Raw genomic sequence first — 14,440 nt, forward strand, 5'->3', positions numbered from 1 at the left:
GCACATTTCCCGCCACCCCTCCTCTTTGCCTGCCTTCTTCTCTGCCTCTCACCATTTTCTCCCTTCTTTCTCGTGCAGAGAAGCCCTTCCTCCTGCCTTTCCCGCTTCTTTGCTTGGGTCAGCTTATAGAAAATTCTTACTATGTTCAAGTCTAGTGCCAATTGGGTATTATGGCTTTTGCCCAAGCCAATCCTTCTCCACTCTCACAAGCCGTGAGAAATATCACCTAACCTACTCCTACTATATATTGCTGAATGAATGAGTAATTACAATGATTGTCATAGATCCAATGTAGATCTAGACTATGAATACTATGCTTGAACTAATGCTTAGTGTCCTCCTCTGTGCGTTAATGGAAAATGCTGATTTGGAGATATACTCGGCTGATCCAAATTGTTAGACTGCATGCCCTTGGTCTTGGCTCTGCAATCCCCATCTTTGAATGCTAAGAATGACCAATGACTCGCCTTTATATAGGGATTTCTATAGCAAGAAGTAATCAGGTCGGTTTTCACCTTTGAGGCCATAAAAGTCATCAAAAATGTCATAAAATTTGTTCATATGGTGCCCATAATATGTCCCAGCCATTGATGCATGTCTTGGGCATCTTTGAGCTCCTATAGGGCTACCAAAATGGCTCCAAACTGCCCGTATACAACCTCTAGCTTTGCCCTTAAGGCGGCTGTAAGGAATAATCATGTCTACGTGGCACCGTATTAAGGCATGCACGTGACATTCCCTCCTATTAAACTTGGAGCTGGGGTGCACATGATGCGCCTTTGCTCCATGTAGTTGATTCGACTACGGACTGGATCTACCGTGTGGTGTCTCCTTCTCTATCTCCTCAGGAACTGCAATGGAATTGATCCCTTTGCCTCTTGAAGCTCTATTGGCATGGTAGACTCCATGAAAACCTCGGAAACTGTCCCCAAGGCAGTAGCCTAGTGGATAAGACTTTGGACTTTCTATGGGAGGTCCTGGGTTCAAATCCTCTTGGGGACATCCTATATTAAGGGTGTGTTCATGTGCAGGTGGGCACGTAGGCAGTCATCCGCACACCTTAAGCCGTCATCGTTCGATCGTTCAGGGCGCTTGCTTCCACCTTTCTCTTCGGCGAGTCTGCGGGCAACAACAGTGTGCAATGCTTGCTCTTTAAGCTCACACTCTGGATCAGGGACGATGGTTGCCATGGACATCAAAGATCACGACTCAACTTGCGGACGCCCAGTTCCACCAAAATTGTGCAGGGTGTTCACACCAATCGGCCGAGCGACCATGGCTTGTCCACTGCTTACAAAGTGGCCAATATTTGGAAAGGTGGTACTCGGGTGTGTGTGGTTAGTATGGTGTGTGTAGCCGAGTGAAATTCCCGTGTGCGACTAGGAATGGAATGAGATGTCATGGAAAAAAAAACTCAGAAACTGAATTACTTATCTTTTCCTGTCCGTCAATGGATTTGGAGATAATTGTGGGAACCGAGGGAACTATCACCTCCTCAATGGCTATGATGATCTCGGAAACTCGCTTGGAATCTGGAATTGTCTATGGCTCTACATGCTCGAACCATTGCACCTCTTGGTTGACCTCGACCCATGGATCCAACACGGTCTCTAGTGCCTCTTTGGTATCCCTTTGTTCTTGGTCTTCTACTACGATACTCGTCCTCTTCCTTGGTCTTTACCACACTTGTTTCCACTAGAGTACTCGTCATGGCAAAAAGCTCCTTCATTTCTTTCCATACTTTCCTTCAGAGTGTTCCCTTCTTTGCCTTGCTTCTTCTTCACGTTGTTCCCTTCAGCGATCTAGGTCTTCACATGCTTGTCAGTAAATCTATGCGCTTTCCTAGGATGCCCGTTCGAACCTTGCCCAATTAGCTTCACTTTGCCTTTTCATCAAAGCCCAAATATCCTCCATGGTTTCCATGAAGAATCACTTGCTGTTTTTCTGCTATAATCAGTCCCAAAACCCTAAACCTAGGCTTCTCCATGCATCCTAGACACCTTAGAACCATGCTAGATTGAAATCTAGACTTTCTAGTACTATACTATGCTGACAATGAGCAAAAAGCTGTTGCAGAAAGGCTGATTTAATGCAAAAACGCAAACCCTAATTTGCTGATTTACATGCATACCCCAGCGTTGATGCAAATCTTTTCCTAGGAAGAACCTAGACATGCTCTAATACTAATGTAACATGGCTACTATGAGGAAGCATGCTTAATTAGGCTTAATGCAAAGCAATAAAGATTAACACTAATTACATGCTCATGACATACACAAGTAGAGAGAGACTCTTTAACTAACCTACTCCTACTATAGATTGCTAAATGATTGAGTAATCACAATGATTATTGCTTGAACTAATGCTTACTGTCCTCCTATGTGCGTTAATGGAAAACGCTGATTTGGAGATGTACTTGGCTGATCCAAACTGTTAGGCTGCATTTCTTTTGGTCTTGGCTCTACAATCCCTATCTTTGAATGCTAAGAATGACCAATGACTTGCCTTTATATAGGGATTTCTGTAGCAAGTCATAATTAGGTCGGTTTTCATCTTTTAGGCCATAAAAAGTCATTAAAAATGTCATAAAATGTGTTCATATTGTGCCCATAATATATCCCAACCATTGATGCATGCCTTGGCCACCTCTGAGCACCTATAGGGCTAGGCTTGCGTCCAGCCATGGTCCCCCACCCAGAGATGTACCTGGAGGGTGGTCGTTGAGGAGGTTAGTTGTAGGTGCATGTGTCCGTGCATGTGTGAGGTGCAAGATATGAAAAAAAATGTGATGCCCTTCATGAAATATGCAAGTGATGTGCATGGGCAACGGGAAGAAGGTGTGCCCTGTTTGTGTACTCCTCCAATCTCGAAGATCTCAATTGCTTTCTTCAATTCTCTTTCAGCTTTCTTCAACATTTATCTTTCATCCCATTTTTGGGGAATCAAGGTCATGAAGCTTTTGCGGTACCTCTCTTTGAGTTGACGAGGGTCTTGTACCGACTTCAGGCTCATAAACTATTGGAATGTAGTAGACGAGGCCGGCATAGGGGTGAGACTTACCAACTTGCATTGGTGCGAAAGATACTAGTCTCGTAGAAGGACGTGATGAAGGGCTTGCGGGTCTTCGAAGGTGAGTCGTGACCAGCATGTGGCCATGGAAGTATTTGACCATGCTGTAGAGATCTCTTTGCTGGTGGAAATTTGGGCCTTCATTGAGGTCGAAGATGAGGTACCTATTGGTTCTTTGGCACCTCCTCAAGGATGAGGATGATGAACTGGAAGAACCGGCATGTGGCAACAATGGCTCGATTGGGGACCTTTGTGTAGTAGAGATCATTAAAATTCTTCATGTGGATCTCCATGGTGGCTGGTGAGTGGTGTGGGTTCATCAATGTAAGAAAGTTTGTAGATGGGCCCTTTTCCTTCCATGTGCAAGAACTTATGCGAGGATCACCTTCTTTTGATTGGCATGAACTTGGGTTGATGCAGACTTCTCTTGGTGCGGCTATGTACTCTCTCCACATTTGATGGGGTCATTGAGGAGATAGGGCCGGCGCCACCCGAGTTATACTCCTAGATGACCTGTGGCTCTGTAGTCCTTTGGATCAACAAAGTGCCAATTGCCTTGGTGTGTTGCCGGTGGTTGATCTTCCACTAGGCAAATAGGTGATTCTTGTGTTGATTCACCAGGTAGATTTTGGCCATTTCAAAGGGTGTATCAAGGCTATCATAGAAATTGCCTTGGAATGTGAGGTTTTGCATAGTGGGTGGGTACGTGAGTTGCTACTTGTCACGTGCACGCCTGTGCCATGGCTAATCTCCAACATTAACAACATAATCCCTGAGTAATATAGCAGTTAAGAAGGCATGTAGGACATCATCATCATCATCATCATCAGTAGCATCATTAGCATCAGCATCAGCATCAACATCAACATCAACATCAACATCAACATCATCATCATCAACATCAGGATCATGAGAATAAGCATGAAGAACAGCATGAGTACCTAGTTGGCAGCCTCCAGTAAGCAGTCTGTAGCCAGCACTGGACTCAGGCAGCAATTGGCAGCATCATTGTGAAGGCCAACCAAGTGTGGGCAAAGCATTGAGTAAAGCGCAGCATTTAAAGTATCATATCATGAATATTCATGTCCAAAGCTGGCCGACAACAGCATCTGCTGGCCGACCAGCAACCTCAGCATATATATAAACATCATCCATTATTTGCATCAATCACATTCAGCGCATTCAGCATTGCAGTAGTAGAAGTCAACATTAATCATGTAGAAGGGGCTAGAGGTCACCCTTTGGGGGTAGACCAAGGGCCTAATCATGTACAACCATTAAGTAACCTTTTTTAACCATATTAATACAAGAAAACCATGACACCAACTATCTCTCTCTTCTCCTCTCCTCTGTTTTAATCATTTTGAATCAGCATCTTGTTCTTAATTAAGATTAGAACTATGGATCAGTACAACAAGGCTTCTACGCATGCAACATTGGTATCAAAGCATTCAGGCTCAGCCACTAAGCAAAGTCCCCTTAGGAGCTGAAACTACTAGCAATATGGGTCTCGCTTATTGATTAGCAATAGAGGTAGAAGTTGAAATGCCCGGTCTCATGGCATGCTGATCTGAGTTTGGGCCCTCTCAGCCTCTGAAGGGTGCACGCATCACTGGATCTCTGCACATGACCATCCAGACTGCGGTTCTTATAGAGACCCTCACCCCCCTTGGTGTTGAGGTTCGCTGGTGCTCTTGTAATATTTTCTCCACGCAAGATCATGCTGCTGCTGCCATTGCCCGAGATAGTGCAGCTGTTTCTGCATGGAAAGGTGAGACCCTGCAGGAATACTGGTGGTGCAGTGAGCAAGCCCGCTCTCAGATCAGTTCCAAAGGCCTAGCAATAGGCATGATCAGTTCTGGCAGGTGACCCACTGCCGTTAAGGGTAAGGGATAGCAGGCACAATTGCTCAATTCTTCAACAAGACTTGGAAGTGGAGATCAGAAGTGGAAGGTGTTTAGACAAAAATATCAAAGTCAAAGTAGAAAGACAGAAGTCATTAGTCTAGGGAGGAAGGATGATAGTGTCCACCCCATCATCAAGTTTAGCAGGAGGGGATGTCATGTGCACGCCCGTGCCATGGCTAATCTCTAGCATGAACAACATGGTCCTCGAGTAATATAGCAATTAAGACAGCATGTAGGACATCATCATCAATATCATTAGTGTAGGACATCATCAATATCATTAGTGATCATCAATATCATTAGTGTCATCATTAGCATTAGCATTAGCATCAACATCATCATCATCATCAGCATCAGCATCATCTTCATAATCATGAAGAAGGGCATGAGTACCCAATCGGCAGCCTCTAGTATGCAGCCGGCAGCTAGTAGGGGACTCAAGCAACAGTCGGTAGCATCATTGTGAAGGCCAAGCAAGTGTGGGCAAAGCATTGAGTAAAGCGCAGCATTTAAAGCATTATATCATGAATATTCATGTTCAAAGCTGGCCAACCAGCAACCTCAACATATACATAAGCATTATCCATCATTTTCATCAATCACATTCAGTGCATTCAGCATTGCACTAGTAGAAGTCAACATTAATCCTGTAGAAGGGGCTAGAGGTCACCCTTTGGGGGTAGACCAAGGGTCTAATCATGTACAACCATTCAATAACCTTTTTGTACCATATTAATAGAAGAAAACCCTGAGACCAACTCTCTCTTCTTCTCTCTCCTTTGTCTTAATCATGTTAAATCAGCATCTTGTTCTTAATCAAGCTCAAGGCTGTGGATCAGTACAGCAAGGCTTCCGCACGCCTGGACGGGCAAGGGTACCCTTGGGTTCTTTCCATCGTCTTCATTGGCTTCTTCTTGCGTGGTTGGTGGTGGTGCGTCATTGAGGTCTAGCCCCTCATGGAATGATTCGATGAGACTAAGAGCTCATGGATGGGGGTGATGAGATGGTGAAGTCCAGGGAGAAGCTTGAGGACGGGGGTGATTGAGAATCCACAGGCGGAAGCATAAACAAGACAAGCGAGAGAGTAGAGAGAGCTTGTGGACAAGATCACCTTTTATATTAGCTTGAAGCTTTACAATGGCAATTGGCCAGCAAGAGAATGTTGAACTTGTGCAAGGGAATGGATGGATTAGTGAATAATGGGGGAACTCCTTATATAGTCCATGTGAGAGTTCGCCGACTGTCTCTAGGACTGGCCGACTGGCACAGGACAAATTACCAAATAAATGATGCAGTCCCAAAACACCGAGATGCATAAATTCTAACAGGGGGTTGAACTATGGATGAAGCAAGTAATCCTGTGAAGGATGATGCTGAACGATTGACAAGAGGGTTGTGGTTGGAGTATCGGTTTGGGCAGAGTGGAGCAGTTCATGGGGTGGCTTTGGAATTGCTCATTGTTGGGGTTGGGTTTTGCTCTTAGGGATTTGCTTGTCGCCCAAACTGCGAGAACAATGTGTCATGGACTTGCGGATCTTCTTCTCTTAAAGGTTGGGCCTTGCCCTTCCTGCCTTCTGAGGAGTCTTCAAGGTCATCCTCTTCATCTTGTGGCTTCTGAAAAAGGCACTGTGTCTCGTCGATGGAGATGTCTTGCGGGAAAGCCACTTGGATTGTATGAATGGTGGCGTCTCCAGTGGCGAGGGCTTGCTGGAGGTATGTGTAGACTATTTGACATAGTTAGAGGATGCTGTGTGCATTGTATTGGCTGTTGGGCATGTGACAAATGAGGGTCTTCATGGTGAGTGAAGTAGATCTATATTGATGGGGTAGTTGAGGCCAGGGGGAGGGCGTGAGTTCGAGAAAGTGGTCTTCTTGTAATTCACCCCATTGGGTGTGAGCACGCATTGGCCACTGTCTCGTAAATAATAATCACTTAAACACTCAATGAAATGGAAACATGACAAAACATAAACAAAGCTGAAAACTGAAATATGCACAAAATACATTTGGGCTGACCCCCCCCCACCCCTCTCAATACCAAGTATATTATTGGAGTTTTTTTTTTTGGGCACAATATTTTATGGGCTATGATTGCTAGATTTGCCATAAGCAATGAAATGAATACAAATACCAAACAATATTTCCATTCAAGAAAGCCGACTTGACGTCCATTTGGAAATCGGGCCATCTATGATGTCCTGCAAGTGCAAGAACGGTGCGAATGGTAGTCATCCGGGCTGTCGGAGCGAAGGTCTCATCAAAGTTGACACCAGGGCGCTGAGCATAACCCTTGGCAACCAACCTCACCTTGTGCTTGTCCAAGCTGCCATCAGCTCGGAACTTTGATTTGAAAATCCAACGCACACCAATCACCTTACGCTGCAGAGGCCGAGGCACCAAAATCCAAGTGCCATTCCGTTCGATAGCATCTAGCTCTGCCTACATAGCATGACACCAAGGCTCATGTGAAAGAGCCTCGTCTACAGAAGTGGGATCAGAAGGACCATTAATGATTGTAGACATAAGAGCATAATTAACAAACATGTTGCCCTCATGAATTTGTTTCTCTGTAACTCTGGAAGAACGCCGAAGAGAACCAGGCGGAGGAGCAGAAGGGAGCTCACGCAACCCAGAATCACGAACTGTCTGATAATACCAACCAGGTACAGATCTGCTCGAACTCGCCGGAGGAGGAGCAAGGTCATCATCATCTGACTGAGTATCCTTAGCTCGAGGTGTAACAGAAACAACGGGCGCAAGAGGAGGAGGAGGAGGTGGAGACGGAGGTGAAGGAAGCAAAAGCTCACCACCCCCCTCTGAAGATGTAGGAGTCTTGTCGAACACCACATCACGGCTCACAACAACTTTACCGGCCCGAGGATCATAAAGACGATATGCCTTGGACACAGTGCTGTATCCAAGAAAAGTCATGCGCTGAGACTTCGAGTCCAACTTGGAGCGGTGCTCCTTAGGCACATGAACATACGTTGTACACCCAAATATCCGGAAATGAACAACGGAGGGCTTATCACCATGGAAAGCCTCATATGGAGTTTTGTCGGGAAGAGCAGCAATAGGAGACCTATTCTGAATGTAGACAGCAGTGGAAGCCGCCTCAGCCCAGAAACATCGAGGTAATGAAGAATGCTCAAGCATAGCACGGGCCATCTCCATAATGGTCCTATTCTTCCTCTCGGCAACTCCATTCTGTGATGGAGTATATGATGTAGTAAGCTGTCTCCGAATGCCATGTGTCTTGCAGTATTGCTGAAACTCCTGGGTAGTGAACTCACCCCCTCCATCGGTCCTGAGAGCCTTGACCGAGTGACCGGTCTCTTTTTCCACCTCAGCTTTCCAATCACAGAAGTGATGAAAGGTCTCATCCTTGGTCTTCAGAAAGAAAGCCCAAGTATATCTGGTAAAATCATCCACCATCACAAGCATGTACAACGCCTTACTCAAAGACGCGGTACTCATAGGACCACATAAGTTTGCATGAATGAGAGCAAGTGATGTCGAAGATCTGTGTGTCGCCTCCTTTGGAAAGGCGGCTCGGTGTCGCTTCCCCTGTAAACAAGAGGAACAAGCAGAAGACGGAGCCTTGATGGTCGGTAAACCAACCCATCCTTCGAAGCTCGCTGCAGAAGCTTATAGCTCAAATGGCCAAACCGAGCATGCCAAAGAGCAGAAGAAGCACCAGAAGAAAGCAGAGCAGTCAACTTGTAGAGACCACTATCTTGGACTCCCTGATGCTACTAGTTGCTTTATCACGAATGGTAATCTCATAACGAGAAAAAATCACCTCCGCACCCTGAGCTGTAAGGGCACTCACTGACAAAAGGTTAAAAGCCAAATCTGGAATATACAGAACGTCAGAGAAGTACCTCTTGTCCTAGTCAGAACGGAAGATGGGGATAGTGCCATGACCATGCACAGGCACAGAAGAAGAATCACCCAGAGTGATCTCGCCTGATTTGGCAGTGAAGTCCTAGAACCAATCTCGATGGGGTGTCATATGAGCAGTAGCACCGCTATCAACAATCCAAGACCGTGACTGAGAAGTCATGAGCAAGTATACGCCGAGTACGTGCTAAGAGAAGAATGCCATCATCCTTCTTGGATTGAGACACCGCCGTTGAGGAAGAGTTCTTTGCTGCTTCATCACGCTTCTTCTTGTGACATTGGGGTGACTTGTGACCCTTCTTGGCACAATAATGACATTCAATGTCCTTATTCTTTGAAGATTTGTTGTCTTTATCCTTGTCGGAATCCTTGGAGTTCTTGTCAGAATCCCCTTTTCCTTTCTTTTGTTGAGTCTTCCCTTTATCTCGTGTTGCCAAAGCTCCATCAGGGCCACCAGAAGTGCCAGTCCGCTCCTCAAAGCGGGACTCAACCTGCATAACGGAGGGGAGAACTTCCTCCCAAGTAACTGGAACAGGACGAGGAGAAGAAACCAAAGACTGAAAGTATGCATCAAACCTCTCTGGAAGTTTGGAGAGCAGCTGAATAGCCATATCCTCTGTGGAGATGTCCTTGCCACAAACAACAAGCTCGTCCTGGAGATCTTTCATCTTCGAGATGAAAGCAGATAAAGATGGAAACGCAGAAACTGATAAGTTCATAAGTTGCTTTTCCAACGCCAAAATCCGACCCGGAGACTTAATCTCATAGAGATCTGTAAAAGCCTTCCAAACTTCATGTGCAGCGTCTGTTGTACGCACATGAGAGAGAACAGCATCCTGATAGTTCAACATCAGAAAGGAGAAAACGTGTCGATCATTCGATTGCCAAATATCGATCTGTGCCTAAGTCGCACCACCGGAAGCAAGGGTGGGAGGGGTGGTATTGGCTGGTGTAACAAGCCAATCCCAGAGATCCACGCCACGCAAGGCTGATTTCACCTTCACCTTCCATAGGGTGTAGTTGGAACCATCCAACTTGGCAGACTCAGCAAACATATGCAGAGAAGTCGGTGCAGCCATCACAAAAGCTTGGGCTCAATCTCAAAAAATGCACAAACTCTGAAGAAGAAGTGTCCTCCACAGGTACCAAGAGTGCCACCAAAGCCTGCAACACTACAAGCCCCCTCTGCAAAGGGAAAGGGCCACTGGAGAGGAAAACGCAGCAAAGAAAGGCTGCTGTCCTGTAGAAAACAGGCCGCCTATTGTCCAATCTCCAAGTGGGAAAGAAAACGCTGGTCAACAAGTACCTGATGGCTGAGTTGATGAAGCCAATCTGAAGGAAAAGCGACCAGCAGGGTGCTGTCCAGAAAACGCAGCAGCAAAGGCTATGGATCTGGAAGAAAAACGCAGAGGAGAAGGTGCTGAAAACAGGGCTGAATCTGGGGCAGCAAAGAGGTTGCTAGACCGGGAGCGATGATACCATGAAAGAGTGCACAGAGCGGAAGCAGAGTGGCACTAGAATGTGCTGAACAGAGAGTGCAAGAGAGAAAGAAAGAAAGAAAGAAAGTTATATTAACGTCCACGGGAGGCCGAATCCGACCTATGGGACAGATCAGGTACATCCATTTACATTCCACTCTGGGTATCGATGCCAAAGAGGCATAAAACTGAAAAAAAAAAACTCAAAATGAACTCTTAAGACTCTTAATAGTTTAAATTACAATGGGTTCTATTGCATCTAGTTCGAAATTGAGGTTCAAAATAAAAATAGCTATAATTCATCCATGGATGGATTTGCTCTTGAGGGCGGTGGGGTACGGAATTCTTTAATGATTGCTTGTCCTCCTCTGTATATTGCCCATTTGCCATTCTTTCTTGCTTCTTTAACTTTATTCAGCTCTGCCGATCTGTTCTTGAGTTGTAGCGGGTGAGTTCATCAGCTATCCATACCTTTGTCCCTTGGAGAGACCTTGTTTGCTTCATCACTGCTATTTTCTCATTGTTGTTCATATAGGAGACTTTTGCCTGTGTACCCTTTACTATAATAGAGATAGGGTCTCCTAAGTCCACGAAGGGGACTACTTTGCTCAGTTGTGCCGTAAGTACATCTGTATCTAATATGTAGTCTTCTCGAAGCTCTTGAGCTGTGTCTGCCCTATCCCAGCCTTGAGGAAGACCACCGACTCTGATTACCTTTTTGTTACTTTCCATTCGTTCCTTTTCTTTGACTGCTGATATGACTTCTTTAACAAAATCTTGTGAGTTAACTGAATTTACCTTTGAAACATGGTTTGTCGTTTCTGTTTGTAGTGTTGTAGGTATGGGTCCTTCTCGTGCTTCCTCTTGCTTCGTCTTCATGGCTTGCACTTGCACTTTCAGTTCGTTGATTTGTTCATCTTTCTTGATAGTCTCGTGTTTCAGTGCTGCTAATTCTCCCTGAAGTTTCTTCAGTTCTTGCATGAGGTAGGCTTCCCATGGTGTCGGCTTGCTCACGGGTGGAGGAATGGGCGGTAATCGTGAAGCGGTGACTGAGGCAAAAGACTTCTTACTTCCCATGTGTTGCTGCTGATAAAGGAGAGGGCTGTTGGTGGAACAAGTCTCCCCTCAAGGGTACCCTCTCCCCTTTGGGGGAGACTCAGAAAATGCGACCTACAAGATGCTCAGCTACTACAGGTGCAGGGGAGAGTTATGTTGCTGCCTTGGGGGCCTGAGCAAGGGTCGGTAGAGAAAGGGCGGACGAACAGCGAAATGCGACTGGGTGAACGGGCCAAGCAGGGCGGCGCAGAAGCGAAGGGGGGCGAGCAGAGACGGACGAAGGGCGGGGTGCAAGAGGGCGCAGAAGCGAAGAGAGAGAGAGAGAGAGAGAGAGAGAGAGAGAGAGAGAGAGAGAGAGAGAGAGAGAGAGAGAGAGAGAGAGAGAGAGAGAGAGAGAGAGAGAGAGGGGGGGGGGACAAAGGGCGGACGAACAGCGAAATGCGACTGGGTGAACGGGCCAAGCAGGGCGGCGCAGAAGCGAAGGGGGGCGAGCAAAGACGGACGAAGGGCGGGGTGCAAGAGGGCGCAGAAGCAAAGGGGGGCGAGCAGAGAGAGAGAGAGAGAGAGAGAGAGAGAGAGAGAGAGAGAGAGAGAAGAAGATTTTATTAACGTCTTCCAAAAGACTGAACTCGGCCTATGAGACAAATCGGAGTACATGTATGGGGTATCCTCTGTCATCCCAACAAAATGAAAAAGTACTGAATAAAAAAGCTGAATCTGGGTGTGCAGGGGATGGAGCTCTATTACTAGGAGAATGCAAAGCTATATGCATGGAGTATACAATCATGATATGCAACCTAGCTAGCTCCATCCTGTACCATACTGGGGGTATAAAATGGTATACATCAGTGAAGGGGGTGTCCACAGCTCCCTGAAGAACATGCCTGGGTGTGCTCTGAAGCGAGCCAGTCGCTCCGCACCCTCTCTGTGAAACTGAGCTCTGATCTCTGTCATCTCTCTCTGGTATAGGCGTGGTGTCCGAAAGCCAGGTGTCCTCTGTCTCCTGCAGGCTCTAAGTGTCTCTGCTCTCTGGAGAGTAATTCCCTGCCGTGTAGGGGCTGGGAGGGGTATGGATCTCTGAAAAAATGTAGTAATCTGTGTCTGTCGCCCCCCCTCTGGAGCTGTCTGAGCCTGTAATAATGTCTCTCTGTGGCGCTGTATGTCTAGAATGTATCTCCCCAGTATGCGCTGGTCTGCTGCCTCAAAGATCTGGCGTAGGGAATGTGGCTCTCTGAATAAAATGGGATATCTCTCTCTGATGGCTGTATATGCTCTGCATCTGCATACATAATGCTCCTCACTCTCCACCTCCTCTCTGCACAATCTGCATACCCTCTCCTCTCGGGGGATCCGTGCTGCTCTGCCAGTCTCAATCTCCAATCGGTGTGATGAAACTCTGAGAGAGAGAGAGAGAGAGAGAGAGGGGACAAAGGGCGGGGTGCAGACGGGCAAGAGGGCGCACAGGCGGGGATGAGGGGAGTGAGAAATGAAATGAAATGAAATGATATATTAACGTCTTCAAAAGGCCAAAATGACCTATGAGACCAAAAAGGTTACAACAATTGGTGGATCTGATACAATGTCTGTGTAAGAAAAGCTAAAAACAACTAACTGAAACTGAAATAACTGTGAGGAAAAGTACGGTACTAGGAGCTCCTAATGGATAACATATGGGAGGAAAACTCTAGCAACAAAGGTAAGCATCATACACATCACTATCCAAAGATGTCTCTCATCGGTCGATGGCGGATATCCTCAATGTCCTCCATGGTGAGTACTCTGACTGGACGTCTCCCATGCCGTGGTAGTATGGTCCTGATCCTCTGTTGTAGTCTCCGCCTGAGAGATGCGCAGGAGAGAGAGACGGGGGAGGGTAGAGAGAGAGCGAAGGGCAGGCAACGTGAGGGGGGGGCGAAGGGCAGGCAGCGGGAGAGAGCGAAGGGGGGCGCAAGCACGCAGCCGGAGGGGGGGCGCAGGTAGACAGGCAGCGAAGGGGGGGGCAAAGGGCAGGCAGCGGGAGAGAGAGCGAAGGGGGGCGCAGGTAGACAGGCAGCGGGCAAGCAGCGGGAGGGGGAGCGCAGGCAGGCAGCGGGAGAGAGAGCGAGAGAGAGAGAGAGAGGAGGGGGGGCGCAGGCAGGCAGCGGGAGAGAGAGAGAGAGAGAGAGAGAGAGAGAGAGAGAGAGAGAGAGAGAGAGAGAGAGAGAGAGATGGATGGAGAGAACTATGCTGAATATACTGAAGCAAAACAGTCCCAAGCAAGAGACACAGATAGTCTCGTAAGTGAGGGAGCAAAATATGTACAAGATTGAATAATACAAGAGAGGCCAGCACCCACTATTTATAGTGAGGGAATGCTGGCCGACTGGAGATGATAAACAGGTCGACTAGAGCTGATGGACATGGCCGACTGGTAAATGCCAGAAAGGTTGGGAAAAATCCTAGAAAAATAGTAAAAAAGGGGTGGCTAGCCCACAAGCAAGGGCCATGCAAAAGGGGACCAAATGGGCACCATAAAAGAGCAGAATCTGGGGATGAATGTGCTAACAATTTATGCTCAGCTTCTCTCAGGTCACATTATGCAGCTCTTGATTTAGATGCATCTTCTAAGCTTGAGTGTTTGTAGTGTACACCTTCACCAAGGTGTCCCAAGCCTCCTTAGGCGTTGTTGCATCCTGTATATGCACAATCAAAGAGTTTGTCACACTGATAGTGAACCAATACAACACCTTTCTGGCTCTTTCATACCATGTTTTATATGCTTGCACTTGCTGTGGGGTGGAATTTTATTCAGCAATTTCTTCACACCTATGATAAACTTCCAATATCCTTTTTCCATTAGGAAATTGGTCATCATGAACTTCCATGCTTGGAAGTTATTCTTATCCAGCTTCTCGCTTACAATCTGAGATAGACTGTCAGACATGATTACCTCCAGCAACTTACCAAATAGTGGTTGCAAATACTTCTGCACTTAATAACAAATTTTGTAATCTTCAACATAGCGGTATCGTACACTTATTATACTGC

General features: G+C 46.6%; 1 protein-coding gene across 1 annotated transcript in view; it reads left to right on the plus strand.

Annotated features, from left to right (window-relative positions):
- Positions 1–14,440, plus strand: part of TRZ1 (tRNAse Z1) — a 60,397-nt gene that overhangs the window by 36,847 nt on the left and 9,110 nt on the right. The window lies entirely within an intron of this gene.

The sequence above is a fragment of the Cibotium barometz genome, chromosome 12, assembly GCF_041138505.1.
Source record: "Cibotium barometz isolate CiBa-2024 chromosome 12, ASM4113850v1, whole genome shotgun sequence".
Classification (NCBI taxonomy): domain Eukaryota; kingdom Viridiplantae; phylum Streptophyta; class Polypodiopsida; order Cyatheales; family Cibotiaceae; genus Cibotium; species Cibotium barometz.